General features: G+C 45.8%; 1 protein-coding gene across 6 annotated transcripts in view; it reads left to right on the forward strand.

Moving 5' to 3' along the window:
• The first annotated feature begins 1,896 nt into the window (after positions 1–1,896).
• Positions 1,897–17,365, forward strand: part of LOC141054239 (caspase-8-like) — a 138,899-nt gene continuing 123,430 nt past the window's right edge. For all 6 annotated transcript variants that reach the window (XM_073551486.1, XM_073551490.1, XM_073551489.1 and 3 more), the window contains exon 1: positions 1,897–1,960. The gene's annotated coding sequence lies outside the window, so the exon portion shown is untranslated. The remainder of the gene's footprint in view (positions 1,961–17,365) is intronic.

Here is a 17,365-nt window from a genome sequence, read left to right on the forward strand (position 1 = left end):
TATGGAGATTTTCTCTGTCCACTTAGACCCTCTCTAGCCCCTAATGGTCTGGCTGATCTGGTCCTTGATGTTCCCTATGCCTGATCTTGGGCTGGGGTACCTCTACGCATATATGAGGTCTATTTAGTGTGCATTTCTATCATTTTTGTACACCTCATAGTGATCAGCATCTTCTTGGGTTTACATTATCCCTTGTACTGTTTTTTGTAATTATTGGGTTGGAATTGCATCATTTTTTCATTGTATTTGTATATTATTGGTGTTTCTGACTCATATGCTCTATATTACCTATGTGTGGGCTTACTAAATCTCCTATTGAGAGTCCTGTTTACATGGACCTTGGGATATAGGCATCATTCTCAGTGAGGGTGATAGTTGGTAGCAGGTGGGTTGCTCTATTATGAGCATTGTATTATTTGTGTATGTGTCACATTTGTGACCATTTTTAATGTTTTTAAGAATTTTTGCTGTTTGCTGTGTTTAATAAAATTTGTATTATATATATGCTATGTCCTATTCAGGGTGATCCCCTGCTCATGGCCTATTTTTTTCTCTCCTTTTTGTCAAACATATGTACTATTTAGGTCTAGGTTGGATCCCCTTTATTATCCTTTTGGTGGTGCCCCCATTTCTTTGTTTCGAACTCGTAAGTGTGGGGATCTCTGACGAGGATTACGAGCTTACGTATTTTTGCCAAAATATCAACTAATACTCCACATTTTTAATGTGTTTTTTGCACTTTATATTCAGGGTGCAGTTGGGCCCATTTGGTCTTGTAAACTGCGGTGTCTGTTCACATGGGATGCATCTTGATAGCGCTGGGCAGCCCTCCTGATGTAATAGAAGGGTATAACTACTAGGCTGTTAACCTGGATGTTGTGCATTGCCATAGTGTGAACAGCGCTGCATACAAGTCTTCATTGTGCATTAATATACCAGGCAACTGCCCCCTCCATGTATTGGTAGGCTGTGAGCGGTTGTCTCATCGGTATTCTTGCACCTGTGTTGCCGCCATCTTAACTATATGGGTCCACTGCATCCTGATAGTGCATTTGTTTGGAGGTCTGGACAGGTAAACATTTTTGCCTTTCTTGCTTTATTCTTCCTAAATGCTACCACTTTTCAGTAATATCACTCACTATTAACTGATGAATGTTTCACAAACTGATTTGTTGCAGTGGTAGAATACTCCCCTACTAGACCAGTGCCACTGCCTCGCAGCCACTACTTAACTAGTCTGCAAGCATGAACATGGGGAACAAGCCAGTTCGGATGTAATGTGGGATCTGTTATGTGGTGAATCATTGGCTAGAGCAGTCATGTGATGCCTCTGTCAGAAAACTGATAGGGGAAGCAGTAGCAAGTGCGGATTCATAGTGAGGATCCGAGAAATGAATACAGTTTTTTCTTCCTAAATTACCATGGGCCAGATAAGCATAAGTTAAGTAAGGGCCAACCACGAGAAAACATTGCAAATACAAAGGTGTACATATCCACGGTCAAGCCCTGATTGGTGCCAAACAAAGAATAGGGATGTGCCCGAAGCGTCATGGAAAACTCATGATGGAGTAAACAAACACCGGGCTCTAATCTGTTGAGTAGCAATTTTGATCTATGTTATGATGCACCATATTTACTCTGTACTCTATTGTGCAAATTTATTGCTAAATTCAGCAATATTGAGATTACAAAGGTGGTGACTGTCCCTCCAAAAATGCGATTCTCTTTTATGTCTGAACTGTGTAATTACTAGTAGCCATCCTCCGCCTGCTTGTGGCAATGATCGTACACTATTTTCTATCTGCAAAAACTTTCAGTGATTCACACATTTAGCATTAAGTCAAGATTACACCTTTTACGTAATACTTGTATGTCAAGTCTAGAGGAAGGGGGTGGCTAAGATAAAAAAAAATACTTCCTTCTTACTAGAGGAGAGAACTGCAATTCTTTCATGCTACTTGTAAGTATATTTTCAGAATTATTAGCAAAATGTCCTAATTATAAGAATTGTGATTTCCCTTTAGCACAAGGTGAAGCTTTTCCTGTCTGCTGCATGAATATGTGATAAGTGAATTGTGTGTAGTAAGAACATGTACGGTCATGTTTACCATTTTCATGAACGCAGCAGGTAAGGCAGTGCAGGACGGCCACATACAGAAGTAACTGTACAGACCCCATGCGCTACCAGACTAACGCCCTGCCATTGTATATGTGTTCACGTCTTTACACTGAATATTACTTGTGTATCTTTCAGCTGGACAGAATAGATATTTTTTAATTTACTAAAGCTTAACTATTGGCCAAAGTTGAGATCTGTAACTTTCTGCAACCACAACAGTTCAGTTACTAATATACAAGTCCAGCTCTTAAAAAAATGATTTAATCGGTATATTGCCATGTATACAATTAAAAGGGTTTTCCTTGATAATATCACTTGTATATTTATGTCAAAGTGGTTGACTACCTTTGGGAACATTTGTTTACTCAATTTTATATTATATACTATATTTTATATTTAGGGCTAAAAAAAAAGTTTGCAATTGGGTTTAATCTAAACTTTGCACTATATTTGCACCATTTACCTACTATGTGTTTCACTATGTATAGCTGCTGAGAATCCATCAATGAGCTCATTGTGACGGTCTGATGGGAGAGTTTAGCACTCTTTTATTAGTCTTTTTCAGACCTGCTCTCAACTGATTTATGACCACAGACCACATAAAACTTCAATGTGCAGCGTAACAAAGCCTGTAAAATTAAAAAGGTGCATATTGTTTAATGAAAGCTGTCACGTACACATTTCTCACCACGTGCTACAGCCAGGGGAAAAATATATCGTTGTACCATGTTTAGCCAGTAGATAGAAAAGTGGTAAAAGTTTGAGAGTCCTCAGTGGTTGATACTAGAGTTGAGCGAAACGGGTCGAAAAATTTCAAAAGTCGCCGACTTTTGGCAAAGTCGGGTTTCATGAAACGAAACCCGACCCTATGATGAGGTCGGCCACGAGGTCGGCGACTTACGCGCCAAAGTCGCGTTTCAAAATTTTGTTTTGCGCTCTTTTTCAGCCAATCAGGATCCACGGACACTGTGGGCAACGTGATGACATAGGCACGGGTCACCACCATCTTTCAGAAGGGCATGCAAGTGATTGGCTTGCTTTGGTGGGCGTCACAGGGGGTATAAAAGGGCGTGCACGCCGACCGCCATCTTACTTCTGCCGATCTTAGCATAGGGAGAGGTTGCTGCTGCTGATTCTGTAGGGAGAGCGTTAGGCAGGGGAGAAGAAAAAAAAACTGCTTCTGCTGCAAGCGATTGTGCCTGTACAACACACCAGTCACTGTGTGTTCAGTGCAAGGGGAGGCTATATTGTGGTGTATCAGTGGTGTTGGTTGTTGGGCTGCCTTCTAAGGCTTCCTGACCGCTGCATTGCTGTTTACCCACTGCTCTGCAAACTGCTTTTTTAAAAGCAATCCAATCTCCCTTATCCTCTAGTCACTTTTGTCACAGCTGTGCCATCGAGCCTGTGACATAGCGCTCAGATATCAGTGGGCCTCACACAATCCAAAAGTGTCCAGTGTCCACAAGTGTCTGCAGAAATTCAAAATCTCACTTATCCTCTAGTCACTTTTGTCACAGCTGTGCCATCGAGCCTGTGACATAGCGCTCAGATATCAGTGGGCCTCACACAATCCAAAAGTGTCCAGTGTCCACAAGTGTCTGCAGAAAATCAAAATCTCCCTTATCCTCTAGTCACTTTTGTCACAGCTGTGCCATCGAGCCTGTGACATAGCACTCAGATATCAGTGGGCCTCACACAATCCAAAAGTGTCCAGTGTCCACTAGTGTGTGCAGAAATTCAAAATCTCCCCTGTCCTATAGACACCTTGTACCTTGTTTTACATTACTATATAGTTTGTTGGATTTTGTCTACATTTCTACAAAAAATGAGGAAGTCTGGTGGAAGAGGCCGTGGAATTGGGCGGGGGTTGGCAGCTGGTAATGATGGTGTTGGTCGTGGATCTGATGGTAGTGGCAAGAGCAAAATAGGACCGAATGCAGGAGGTGTTGAGCCTGCGTCATCGTCTGGCTCCATAAGGCTTCGAAGGCTTAGTTTTCTAGGAGTTGGCAAACCGCTTTTAAAGCCAGAGCATCAGGAAAAAGTTTTGTCTTACATTGCTGACTCAGCCTCCAGCTCTATCGCCTCCTCTTCTTCAGTTGTAAAAAGTAAAAGCACTGAGTCGTCATTGGAGGCTCATGTTCATGAACCACACCTTTCCTTGTGTCCTTCACCCCAACCAAGATTGAAGGATGACGCAGGCCATACTACTGATTACTCCATGGAGCTGTTTTCACATACCATGCCTGGATTATCAAGTGAAATGGTGAATTACCCAGGCCAAGATGAATCTGACATGGAGTGCACTGATGCACAGCCGCTGATGGATGATTCTGCTGGTACATTCACTCAGAGCACTACATTGTCCTCGCAGTGTACAGAGCCAGATTCTGACCCTGATGAGACTCAGGTGCCCCTTCCCGCACACTATACCACCATACACGGTGACACAGAGGAAGGTGCACATGACATTGAAGAGGAGGTGATGGATGACCCAGTTGTTGACCCAGATTGGCATCCATTGGGGGAAGAGGGTGCTGCTTACAATAGCTCAGATGAGGAGCATCCACAGCAGACATAGACATCGACATCGCATCAGCTGTTATCTGGCAGGCCTGGAGCACTCCAAAGACAGGTTCCAAAAATCAAAAGAGTTGCTGGACAGCTTGTCCAGAGTGTCAAAAGATCACAGCGTGCTAGGCCGCAAAATGTCTGCCAAAGTAGGAAGAGTGCAGTGTGGCACTTTTTTGAACAAAATCCTCATGATCAGGCCAAGGTTATCTATAAGAAGTGCGCAAAGACCTTTAGCCGAGGGAAAAATCTGAAAAATTTGAATACCAGTTGCATGCTTAGACATTTAACCACCATGCACTTGCAAGCGTGGACACAACACCAAACCTCATGTGCAACTGATCACAACGAAGGTAGTCAGCAACGCTACATTGTTTCCTCCACTGTAAGCCCACCGGTTAGCACAGCAGCAAATGTTGAGGTGTCGTTGCAAGGCCACAGCAGTCAGGGAATCCCACTGTTATATCAACGAAAGACTGATTCTAGGCCATCAGAAAGAACACCAACTCCATCACCATCATCAACCCTCTCTCAGTCCGCCCTGTCCACCGCTACTTCCACCATATGCAGCTCTCAAGTCCAGCTCACCCTCCCAGACACTATGAGTAGGTCAAGAAAGTACTCAGTCTCTCATCCGCGAACACTGGGTTTGAACGCCCACATTGCCAAACTAATCTCGTTTGAGATGATGCCCTATCGGTTGGTGGAAAGCGCAGCTTTCCGCGAACTCATGGCCTATGCAGTACCACGCTATGACCTACCCAGTCACCACTTCTTCTCTCGCAAAGCCATCCCAGTCCTCCACCATCATGTGAAAGACCGCATTGTCCATGCACTCAAGCAGTCAGTGAGCGGAAAGGTCAGTGGCGTAGCGTGGGGGGGGCGGAGGGGGCGGTCCGCCCCAGGCGGCACGTGTGTGGGGGCGGCGCGGCGCGGCAGCAATTCAATTCCTCTTCTCTGTCACTCTGTGGCCTGTGGGAGAACAGCGCGGACTCAGCGGAGGCGCACAGTGCAGGCGCTTTCAAATTCTTCTAGTACCTGGCTTGCTGGACTGGAGCCTCGGCTGCTGTCCGCTCCTGAGCCGGTGCTTGGCGGCGGGCGCACTCAGAGACCCGTCTGCTCCTGGAGGAGGTGTTCGCGCTGAGCCGGCGCAGCAGGACTCAGAGCGGATCCCGGGAGGGACACAGGAGCCGGTGAGTGAGGGGGACGGCGGGAAGCGCTGCCGGGTTGCCCGTGATATCTGTGAGGGGAGGACGAGGGAGACACGTGACCTGCCTGCGGCCTGCCACACACCGCCCGGTCAACCTGGTCCTTGACAGCCTCAGGCCTTGAGTCCTGGAGATTGACGAATGCTGAAGTTGGTTTCTTATTCGGCTATTTTTTATTTTCTGTTTTTTTCAGGTTTTTCAATAAAAATAAAAGTATATAATAAATATGCAATCATGTGTCCTTTTGTGAATACACTTAAAAACAGATAAAAAAAATTAGAAGGCTGGCACAGAAATGGGCATCAAAGTGGGCTATGAGGTATGGTATTGAAGAGGTTAAATGGCTTTGTGCCACTGATCTGACACGTGATTTACATACCTTGTGATGCCACACATGAAATTCATGTCAATCCAGCCTGGCACAAATGGGTTATGGCCATCAAAACTGGCATGAAAGTGGGCAGAGAACCAATTTTCACACATGTGAATAAGTAACAGCTAAATTTAAGGGGTTAAATGGCTTTGGGCCACTGATCTAACACCTGAACTGGCATCAAAGTTCTGATGCCCAGAACCCATTTGTGCCAGGCTGGAGTGACATGAATTTCATGTGGGGCATCACTAGGTATGTATATCAGGTGTTAGATCAGTGGCCCAAAGCCATTTAACCCCTTCAATACCATACCTCTTAGCCCACTTTGATGCCCATTTTTGTGCTAGCCTTCTAATTTTTTTTATCTGTTTTTAAGTGTATTCAAAAAAGGACACATGATTGCATATTATTATATACTTAGAATGTTTTATTTTTATTGAAAAACCTGAAAAAAACAAAACAAAACCCAAGTTTCGAAAATAATTTGTACTTTCTGTTTTTTTCTGTCACATTATTAAAAATTATTATAAAAAAAGCCATTAGGTCTTCATCCAGCATCATCAAGAAGATGAAAGTCTATAAATTTAGAAATAATAACAGCAGACATCTTTGAGTGTAGTGTGGTCTTTTCAGATGCATCCGGATTATCAACGACCAAAGGGGCGGCAAATTTTTCGACCGCCCCGGGCGCCACAAACAGTTGCTACGCCACTGGGAAAGGTGCACCTCACAACTGATGCATGGTCCAGTCGGCATGGCCAGGGCCGTTACGTGTCCATCACTGCGCACTGGGTTAATGTGGTGGATGCAGGGTCCACAGGGGACAGCGGTGGTGGGACAGTGCTGCCTAGCCCACGGTATAGGAAACAGTTGGCTGTAGGCGTTCGACCCTCCTCCTCCTCCTCCAGAAGCGAAAGCTCGTCCACAGAGCGCAGTTGTACGAGCACTCCATCTGCAGCTGCCACTGTTGCACACGAGGTGTCCCCCTATCGAGCAGCTAGTGGAAAGCGTCAGCAGGCTGTGTTGCAGATGATGTGTTTGGGCGACAGACACACCGCCGAGGTGCTGGCCAAGTACTTGAAGCGACGAACTGAGTCATGGCTGGGCAGTGTACATCTTGAGGCAGGCAAGGTAGTTAGTGATAACGGCCGTAATTTTGTGGCAGCCATAGCCCTTTCAAAACTCAGCCACATACCTTGCTTGGCTCACACCTTGAACCTGGTGGTGCAGTGCTTCCTCAAAAATTATCCGGAGTTAACAGCCCTGCTCCAGAAAGTGCGAAGACTGTGCGCGCACATCCGCCGGTCGCCTGTACACTCCGTTCGTATGCAGAAGCTGCAGCGATTGCTCCACCTTCCCAACCACCGCCTCATTATTGACATTGCAACAAGGTGGAACTCCACCCTGCACATGGTGGAGCGGCTGTGCGAGCAGAGGCAGGCCATAATGCATTTGTGGGAGGATACACGGCCAGGCACTTTGAGAGCAGACATGGAGTTGACAGGTGTGCAGTGGTCGAAGCTGAAAGACCTCTGTAAAGTCCTTCAGTGTTTTGAGGAATGCACACGGCTGGTAAGCGCAGACGACGCCATCCTAAGCATGAGCATCCCACTTATGCGTCTGCTCATGCAAACTTTGACGCACCTTAAGGAGCAGGCTTCTGCAGCCAATGTTGATGAGGAGGAAGAGGAGGAGGGAATCCTTGATGACATTCAGCCATTGTCTGCTCAGGGACCTCTCCTGGACGAGGTGGAGGAAGAAGAGGAGGAGGAGGAGGATGATGGGGATGATTACTTAGGGGAGGAGGATGCATCTCGTGGGGCAAGTGAAAATGTTGGTGTGCCAAGGTCTGGTACAGGGTTTGTGCGTGACTGGAGGGATGTGGATTTTCCAGAAAGTGCTCCTCCACCCAGCACTCGCAGTGCATCATTGACACCGGGAACATTGGCCCACATGTCAGATTATGCCTTGCAGATCCTAAAAAGGGACCCACGCATTGCCAAAATGATGAACGATGACGACTACTGGTTGGCCAGCATCCTGGATCCACGCTATAAAAGCAAATTACAAAACATCATGCCACAGGACAACCTTGACCTAATATTGGCTAATAAACAAGCAACTCTGGTAAATCGGTTGCTTGAGGCATTCCCAGCACACAGCAGCGGTGATGGTTCTCACACGAGCCGTACGGGCCGGGGGCAGCTTGGCAGAGGTGTTCGTGGTGCACACAGCAGAAGTGGCGTTGGAGACAGGGGTTTCATGACAATGTTGTGGACTGATTTTTCAAGTACCGCTCACACAACTGGTAATGCTGCATCGATGGAAAGTGACAGGAGACAGCAGTTGTCAACTATGGTTACAAACTACTTTTCCTCCCATATCGATGTTCTACCACACAGGTCATTCCCCTTTGACTATTGGGCCGCTAAACTGGACACCTGGCCTGAATTGGCACAATATGCCTTACAGGAGCTCGCTTGCCCAGCTGCAAGTGTGCTATCGGAAAGAGTCTTCAGTGCAGCTGGATCAATCCTGACAGAAAAAAGGACCCGTCTGTCAACCCAAAATGTGGATGATTTAACCTTCATTAAAATGAACCACGCATGGGTTTCCAAGGATTTTGTCCCACCTTCCCCTGATGACACATAGGGTGACAGAAAAATGGCTTGCTTTGGTCCACCTCTTCCTGGGACTTGACCTATTTCACCTTTTGCATCAGCTGAATGTCCAACATCAACATATGCCACTTTTTAAAACTCCCTAACTGTGCTGCCTCCCCCCCCCATGGCCGGGGTCACCACCTAGCGCACGACACCGTGCGAGTGCCGTTGCCCTGGACAGGTGGGTAGGCCGACTCTTGGGCACGGGCACTGGCACAGGGTCCCTCATAGTGCAATCAAGTGTCTCTGACGGTGGTGGTGCACACCCGCCGTCAGACACACCGCCGTACTATGAGGGGCCCAGTGCCAGTACCGACGCCCACGAGTGGGCCCCCCTTGCTTGGGCAGGGCCCCAGCATTTGCAATCTTTACCTCTCCCTGCTCCTCCGCTGTGTAGTCTGGGCCATCAAATCCATACTGTGCCTGACACCATCTGAGCCTGCCTCCTGATGTACAGACATATATTTTGAATGTGTACGCTATCCATACATGTTATCCGGGGATACGGTACCCTTTCTAACCTTTGTGCAATTACGTGCAATCCATACTGGGCCTAACACCGTCTGAGCCTGCCTCCTGATGTATAGACATATATTTTGAATGTGTACGCTATCCATACATGTTATCCGGGGATACGGTACCCTTTCCAACCTTTGTGCAATCACGTGCAATCCATACTGGGCCTAACACCGTCTGAGCCTGCCTCCTGATGTATAGACATATATTTTGAATGTGTACGCTATCCATACATGTTATCCGGGGATACGGTACCCTTTCTAACCTTTGTGCAATCACGTGCAATCCATACTGGGCCTAGCACCGTCTGTGCCTGCCTCCTGATGTATAGACATATATTTTGAATGTGTACGCTATCCATACATGTTATCCGGGGATACGGTACCCTTTCTAACCTTTGTGCAATCACGTGCAATCCATCCTGGGCCTAACACCGTCTGAGCCTGCCTCCTGATGTATAGACATATATTTTGAATGTGTACGCTATCCATACATGTTATCCGGGGATACGGTACCCTTTCTAACCTTTGTGCAATCACGTGCAATCCATACTGGGCCTAACACCGTCTGAGCCTGCCTCCTGATGTATAGACATATATTTTGAATGTGTACGCTATCCATACATGTTATCCGGGGATACGGTACCCTTTCTCACCTTTGTGCAATCACGTGTAATCCATACTGGGCGTGAGAACGGCTGGCGAGCTGTTAAGCAAGCTACAGCACCTGTGGTTTGCACACGTAAGTTTTTCATTTTTTCAGGAATGACGGTTAGGCCTAATTCCGGAACTGCGGTTGACCTGCACTTACTGGGAAATCATCGTTCGCGGGTAATAATTGTAATCACAGATCCCCATCACTAACGTTGTTCAGCGGGTTATCTGCACCTGTAAGCCATATTACCTGTATTGGCCAATCTCATGTGCCAGAGCCTCACGTGTCCCTCTAGTAAGCCGGACTCGGACTGCGGGGCATGACGGAGTCTCGTTCGTTAACGGAATTAAGCTTGCAATGTGTGCATCTTTTCTGTAGCTGGCATGGTTGAGGTATCCCAGGTGGAGTCGAATTTAACCGTAGGCTCCACTCCTGGTGGTGCCCTTCTGGACATTCCTTTAAGGTTCAGCTTTGCAACCATGCTGCCCACGTAAAACAAACACTTTGCCTTCATGAACGCTGTTTGGAGGGTCATGACTCGTGGGAATAACGCCGCCCAATCAGTTAACCTGCTAGAGAGATCCTTCATTGCTCCCAAGCATGACATCACACTCCCTAGGAGGAAGGTAATGCCACTGTGGCGACCGTACTCCTGGGGGCGACACAATTGCACTGATGCCCAGCCACTGCTCGATGAATCTGCTGGTACATTGACCCAGACCACTACATTCCCCTCGCACGCTACCCGGCCTGAATCTGACCCTGATGAAACTCAGGTTACCCTTCCCATATACAGTTCCATCTTACATGGTGACAAAGAGGAAGCTGCAGATGAAAGTGCAGGTTCGGCCCACCCGCCATCAGACACACCACCGTACTATCAGGGGCCCTGTGCCAGTGCCGTCGCCATCAAGTGGGCCCCCCCTGCTTGCTCAGGATCACAGCACTTGCAAGGTTGAAATACTGTGCAGTGAGATGGAAGATGGGGACGACGAGGAGTCCAGACTAGTACAGGGATTCCCTAGCGAGGAGACTTATTTGATTGTTTTCAATGTTGGGACAGCAATTTTTGGGGAGCACTATACTCTGGAGAATGAAAGATGGGGCCCACCATACACTGGAACATTCCAAAGGTGGACATCAGACACTGGAGCAGCATTTACAGGGCCCATTATACACTAGAGCATTAGAAATGGGCCCCATTATGTTTGGAGCATTATTTGGGCCCATAAGACAGTGGAGCTTCATCCATGGGGACCAACATATACTGTAGCATTATGTGGAGCGCATCATATACTGTTTCAAACATTATATGGGACCAATGATTCTGTATGGAGAAATAGATGGGCCTCGTCATGAGATGTACAAGGTGAAGTATTTGTCATTGTACTATACCGCTATTTCTCTGCCGTATCGGAGCATCATGAGTTGTGGTATGTGTTAAAGGGGTGCTCTTTCGCCCAGGGCACATGAAAATCTGGAGCCAGCCCTACCCCCCCAAAACTTTAGCCAAATAACCCCCATTTTTCAGTGCGTAACTAGTATTATGAAGTAAATTAAGGTTGACAAGCTTAAGTAATAAGAATTGATGCTTTTGGCATTCAAATTGGCACTGTAGGTGTGTTTCCTGTCCTCCTCTCACTGCCGACTTTTATTCCCCATTGACTTACATTGGGTTTCGTGTTTCGGGACGACCCCGACTTTTCCCTATAATCGGCCGATCTTGCTCGACCCGACTTTTGGAAAAGTGTGGTTTCACGAAACGAAACTCGACCCTAAAAAACCAAAAGTCGCTCAACTCTAGTTGATACCTTTTAATGGCTAACTGAAAAGATGGTAATAAATAGCAAGCTTTTGTGGTTACTCAGGTGTCTTCGTCAGTCAGCATAAAGTACAAAATCTGGAGAGTCACATATTTATGCACAACAGGACATAGGATAGTGCAGTAAATAAGACAAGTGATTTAAAGCAGAAGTATTAGTGTGGGAGAGGGAGAAGCAGTTGTGGCCATAATTATTGGAGGATTTCATAGATAAGGAGTGAGAAAGCTTTATTGTCCTCTGATTCAGGTCTTGTCTAGGGTTGTGATGGTCCCGCGAGGTCTGAGGAGCACATTTTTGCATTGATGTAAAAAGACATAAATCTATGCTACTCATTAATTCCTGCCCTGAGTATGTGAAAGGTCATCATAAGTTTGTGACATTATCTTTAAATACCAGTAATTTCATGCCCATGATGCTGTGATCAGGGCAGCAAAAACGTTTGGCCACAGGTAGATCTATTCTTTTTTCTTTTATTGTGTGGCGATGAGAATCCTTCCTTGTTGTTGTAAGTTTTTGTCCTGTTTCCCTTACATACAGATTCCCAATTGGCCATTTGGTGCCAGAAAGCTGTGTACCAGCGCATGCACAGTTAGGTTTTAGCCTCTGCCCGCAGTAAGACAGAACAAAGTGTGCCTGCATGAGTCTGCGATATCTCTGCTCAGGCGCAAGATTTTGTTTCGGTTATGAGGATGATGCAGGACACATCATCCACATAAATCACGGCGGGAGGACAGTATTTAGAAGGGTAGAGGAGGGACAGGAGCCGATGCAATGACGCCCGTCGAACAATCCAAAATTATATACCTTTCTTACCTTTCTGGAGCACTTCAAAAGGTTTTTGGGGGTTATACAGGGGAGTCAGGACCAGGACAGAATATCTAACTTTCTGGAATACAGCACAGCTGCTGAGGAAGTTGGGGTATTGCTTCATAAATGAAAAAAATGGTGACAGGTTCCCTTTAAAAGGAACCTTTTATGCATGATTCACTGCAGAGCTGGCTGTCAGACAATGAGGAGCATGGTTACAGCCTCTGCTCACTATGCACTGAGTGGTGACTGAAGCTGTGAAGCTGTGTCGGCTGTGCCGCAATGACTGAAAGCCTGAGGCTGCTGGAAGGAATAAAGTTAATTTCCATCCTGTAGCCGGGCTTCAGTGCGGCAGCTGCATGGCTTTAGAAGGCTATTAACTTGCACCTTGACCCAACATCTGGAGGTTAATAGTGTTTTTCAACATGACAGGTTCCACCATGGGATGGGAGCATTGCTCTAGAATCACTGCGTTGAGAAACATGTGATGGTGTCTCTGCAGTGTTGGATGTTGATCTCCATGAGTTCATTCATCATCATTTTTCACAGTCTTCTACTAGGCATTACTCCTACAGGCCAGTTTCCTACTCCATACTGATGAGGGGCAATACCCTGAAACAGCTGTCTGTGGATGGATACCATGTTTTGGCATAGGTGGTTTCCTTCATTGGAGACTGCCCTTCCCATGGTTGTTCCTTCCCGGGGAAAGACCTGGCTAGTCATTGCTTGCGTTGAGAAACATGTGATGGTGTCTCCGCGGCTTGTGTTTTGCATGTTTTTGCATATTTCCCATAAGGGATGGGGACATTGCTCTAGAATCACTGCGTTGAGAAATGTGATGGTGTCTCCGCAGTGTTGGATGTTGATCTCCATGAGTTCATTCATCCTCATTTTTCACAGTCTTTCACTAGGCATTGCTCCTACTAGCCAGTTTCCTACTCCACACTGATGAGGGGCAATTCCCTGAAACAACTATCTGTGGATGGATACCATGTTTTGGCATAGGTGGTTTCCTTCATTGGAGACTGCCCTTCCCGTGGTTGTTCCTTCCCGGGGAAAGACCTGGCTAGTCATTGCTTGCGTTGAGAAACATGTGATGGTGTCTCCGCGGCTTGTGTTTTGCATGATATCACCATTTAGACCTAAAGCAATTGTATAGTTCAAAGTAAAAAAATTTACCACACATAACCATAGATTGTCATGTTTGTTCGCAGAAATTAAATGAGGCTCCAGAATTAAAGAGCCAAAGATTATATGTAAGTGATCAAACAATCACAGGGTAAAGTCTTATTGTGAGACTCAAGGCTTATTCAGACTTCCATGTGCTGTACATATGCAAAACTGATAACATACAATCAGCCCATGGACCAATGTACGTCAATGTGTTAGTTCACGCTTTTACACATGGATCGATGGGCTGAGTATAAAAATCCACAGCATACACTACTTTGATCTGTTTTCTGGATCAGATTCATTATAAGTCATTTGGTGCGTAAAATATATATCACATACAGGGTATTATCCATGTCATGCGTTTTTTCATACATTACAATTTTTAAAGATAGGAAACTTTATTTTACCTCTTTTATTTATTACATTTTTCATGTTAAAAACAGAAGCCATATGGATGTACAAAATGAACATTTGGACTGCATATAGACATAAAAAATGAACACATGGATCGCATATGGATGACAATAATATGAAAAATCTCAAGTTTTATCTTGACATACAACAGATGATTTTGCATACGCTCACATGAACCCAGACTCATAAATATTGCAAAAAAAAGTTTATAAAAAAAAATTAAACGAAGACAAGTTAGATATCTGTTTTACTTCCTTATCTAAAAGCTCTTTGACTGGAATAAAACACCAATATATTGGTATTGCAATATTTGTAAAAATCTGAAACAACTTGGTTATCCCACTGTAACATGGTGGGCAGCCAGTAGCTGTGGGTGAGGTACTCTAGGCATGTTACATGAAGGTGGGGGTCCTGTCTGGGTGTGTGTGATTGAGATGCTGCTGGGACATCTTCAGGTTCACTTCTGCCACAATTTGTGTGGCACCAAACCCCAGGAAATGAAGAAACCAAACAAGTTTGTAAAAATAAAGACATTTTTACTAACGATAAAACTTATGTACAGAGGGTAGCAAGAAATAAGTTTACTGTTTTCTTCTGCACAATATACAGTTAGGCTATGTGCACACATAGTGGAACTCTCACAGAAGTTACCGCGAGAATTCCGGAATTCCATTCCGCGGAAAAATCGCATTTTAAATTCCCGCGGAAAAACTAGCGATTTGCAAGCGTAATTAGCCTGCAGAATGCTAGCGTTTTCCAAGTGATGTGTAGCATCGCTTGGAGAACTGATTGACAGGTTGGTCACACTCGTCAAACACAGTGTGACCAACTTTTTACTACTAAGGCTGCCTATGCAGCATCAGTAGTAAAAGATAAAATGTAAAAAATAATAAAAAAAATAAAAAATATTGTTATTCTCACCTTCCAGCGTCCCGCGCAGCCTTCCCGCCTCTCTCCACGCTCCCGGTCCCAGTAATCCTTTGCCCGAATGACCGCGAGACGTCGCGCTCCCGCGAGATCTCGACGTCATCGCGGTCATTCTCGCAAAGGATTACTGGGATCGGGAGCGTGGAGAGAGGCGGGAAGGTTGCGCGGGACGCCAGAAGGTGAGAATAACAATATTTTTTATTTTTAGTCTATTTTTTACAGGGATATGGTACCCAGAACCCGGAGGACAGTCTCCTCTCCTCCGGACCATGGGTACCATCCGCAAATGTTCTGCTTACTTTTCACATGGTGGGCACAGCCACATGCGGGAAGTAAGCGGAACAATGCAATCCTATGGGTGCGGGATTGCTGCGATTCTGCTAAATTAATGAGCATGCTGCGTTTTTTACCGCAAACCGATTCCGCCGCGGAAGAAACCGCAGCATTAGCACAGCATTGCGGAATCCCATAGGATTGCATGGGATGCTTATTTTTCGCATTTTCGCGGCAAAATCACACGTTTAAAACCGCCGCAAAAAAACCGCGACGTGTGAACTCAGCCTCACATCTTTGGTGGTCATGGGTGGAGGCACATTACTTATGGTGTATGTTACTTACAGATGAACAACAGGACAAATTGGGTAACTCCATCTTCCTGGTACAGAGCCACATGGGTCAATCTGTTTTGCTGTGGTCACTGCACTCTTGTGAACTGTGCAAGGGAGCTCTCACTAGCTACTACCTTATTAACTTTCTCCCAGCCTTTGGACAGTATTCCTTCATGGCTGATCTCCAGGACCAGGCTAACACCACCGCTTCCTTTAGCTCTGCCAACTTAAGTACCCAACTTGCCTGCTATGAGGGAATGCCGCCACTGTAGAATTTTTGCCAAACTTGCTCCCTTTTCTTGTCTCTTCTCTCATACACACAGCTAATGATGATAGCCTTCCTCTGAAGGTGTTCTTCCATCTCTCATGCTCACTAACAACTCCCTACCAAACAGGAACTCACACCTAGGTCACAATTACCCATTTCCCAACTAGGTTCCGGCCTTACAGTTAACCCTGTCACCTCTGACTTATAAGAACTTCAGCCTCCAGGAAAATTAAATATGCAATAAGATACATTGTGCATATCATTAAAACACAGGTTCTTCAGAGGGGGTGCACAAGCTCTCCTCCACCTCCACACCACCTCCCAAATAAACATAATGAAAAGAGATCAGAAAGCCTTTTACCCTCCAAAATGGTACTAGTTAACATTAGTGTGGCACCCCAAGAGTCCGGTTGCCACAGTGGCATTTCCTCCCTCCCAGGGAGTAATGTCATGCCTGGAAGCAAGGAGGGGTCCCCTTACCAGATGTCAGTAGGAGAAAAGTCAAGCAGAACCTGGGGAGTGGAGCTGTGATTAAACTTACCCCAGAGCTGAGCACTAAGAACCGGATACCGGAGTCCGTGGTTGTGTGAGTATTGAAGTCCCGGCAGCTAAATCCAGAGGGCAGGGGACTGCAGGTCTCCTGGCCCGATCTAATACCCGGCGGCACAGCAGCATACCAGAGCCTGGAGCCTGGAGCCGACACTAACTGGCGGCACCTGTGACAGGCTCGAGCTGCCTCCCAACAGTTTGTTTTTAAAAATGGAGAGAGACAGCAGCAGGAGGGTGAGCTGTTAGACAGCAAAGAAAAAGGGAGGACAGCACAGAAGGAAGGCCTCTCTACTTACCTGGCCAGGTGTATATAAAATTGCTTCTAGGCTGCCCGGCTCTCCATTACGATCTGTTACCAGTACCCCGGTCTGTACTATCAACCATCAATGGACAGAGGAAATTGCCCCAAAGAATCAACACGGAGGACCGTGGACAACAAACAACCTATATAAGGAAACAAGCATGTTAGACCATGGTGTGTAAAAAAAAAGGGACTTATAGGCTGTGTATTATATTTATGAATAACGATTGGTGCAATCTTTATTTTGCAAATCTGCATAGATATTGAACCTTGGCTAGGTGTCCTCTTGGATTGGTTTTGTGCCCTTAGCTATGTTTTGCAATTTTTAGACTTCAAATGACTTTTATTTGCATTATTATATATTTATTGGCAAAAAATTCTATTGGATTTTGAT

The sequence above is a fragment of the Dendrobates tinctorius genome, unplaced genomic scaffold, assembly GCF_039654945.1.
Source record: "Dendrobates tinctorius isolate UK_male_01 unplaced genomic scaffold, ASM3965494v1 ptg000177l, whole genome shotgun sequence".
Classification (NCBI taxonomy): Eukaryota; Metazoa; Chordata; class Amphibia; order Anura; family Dendrobatidae; genus Dendrobates; species Dendrobates tinctorius.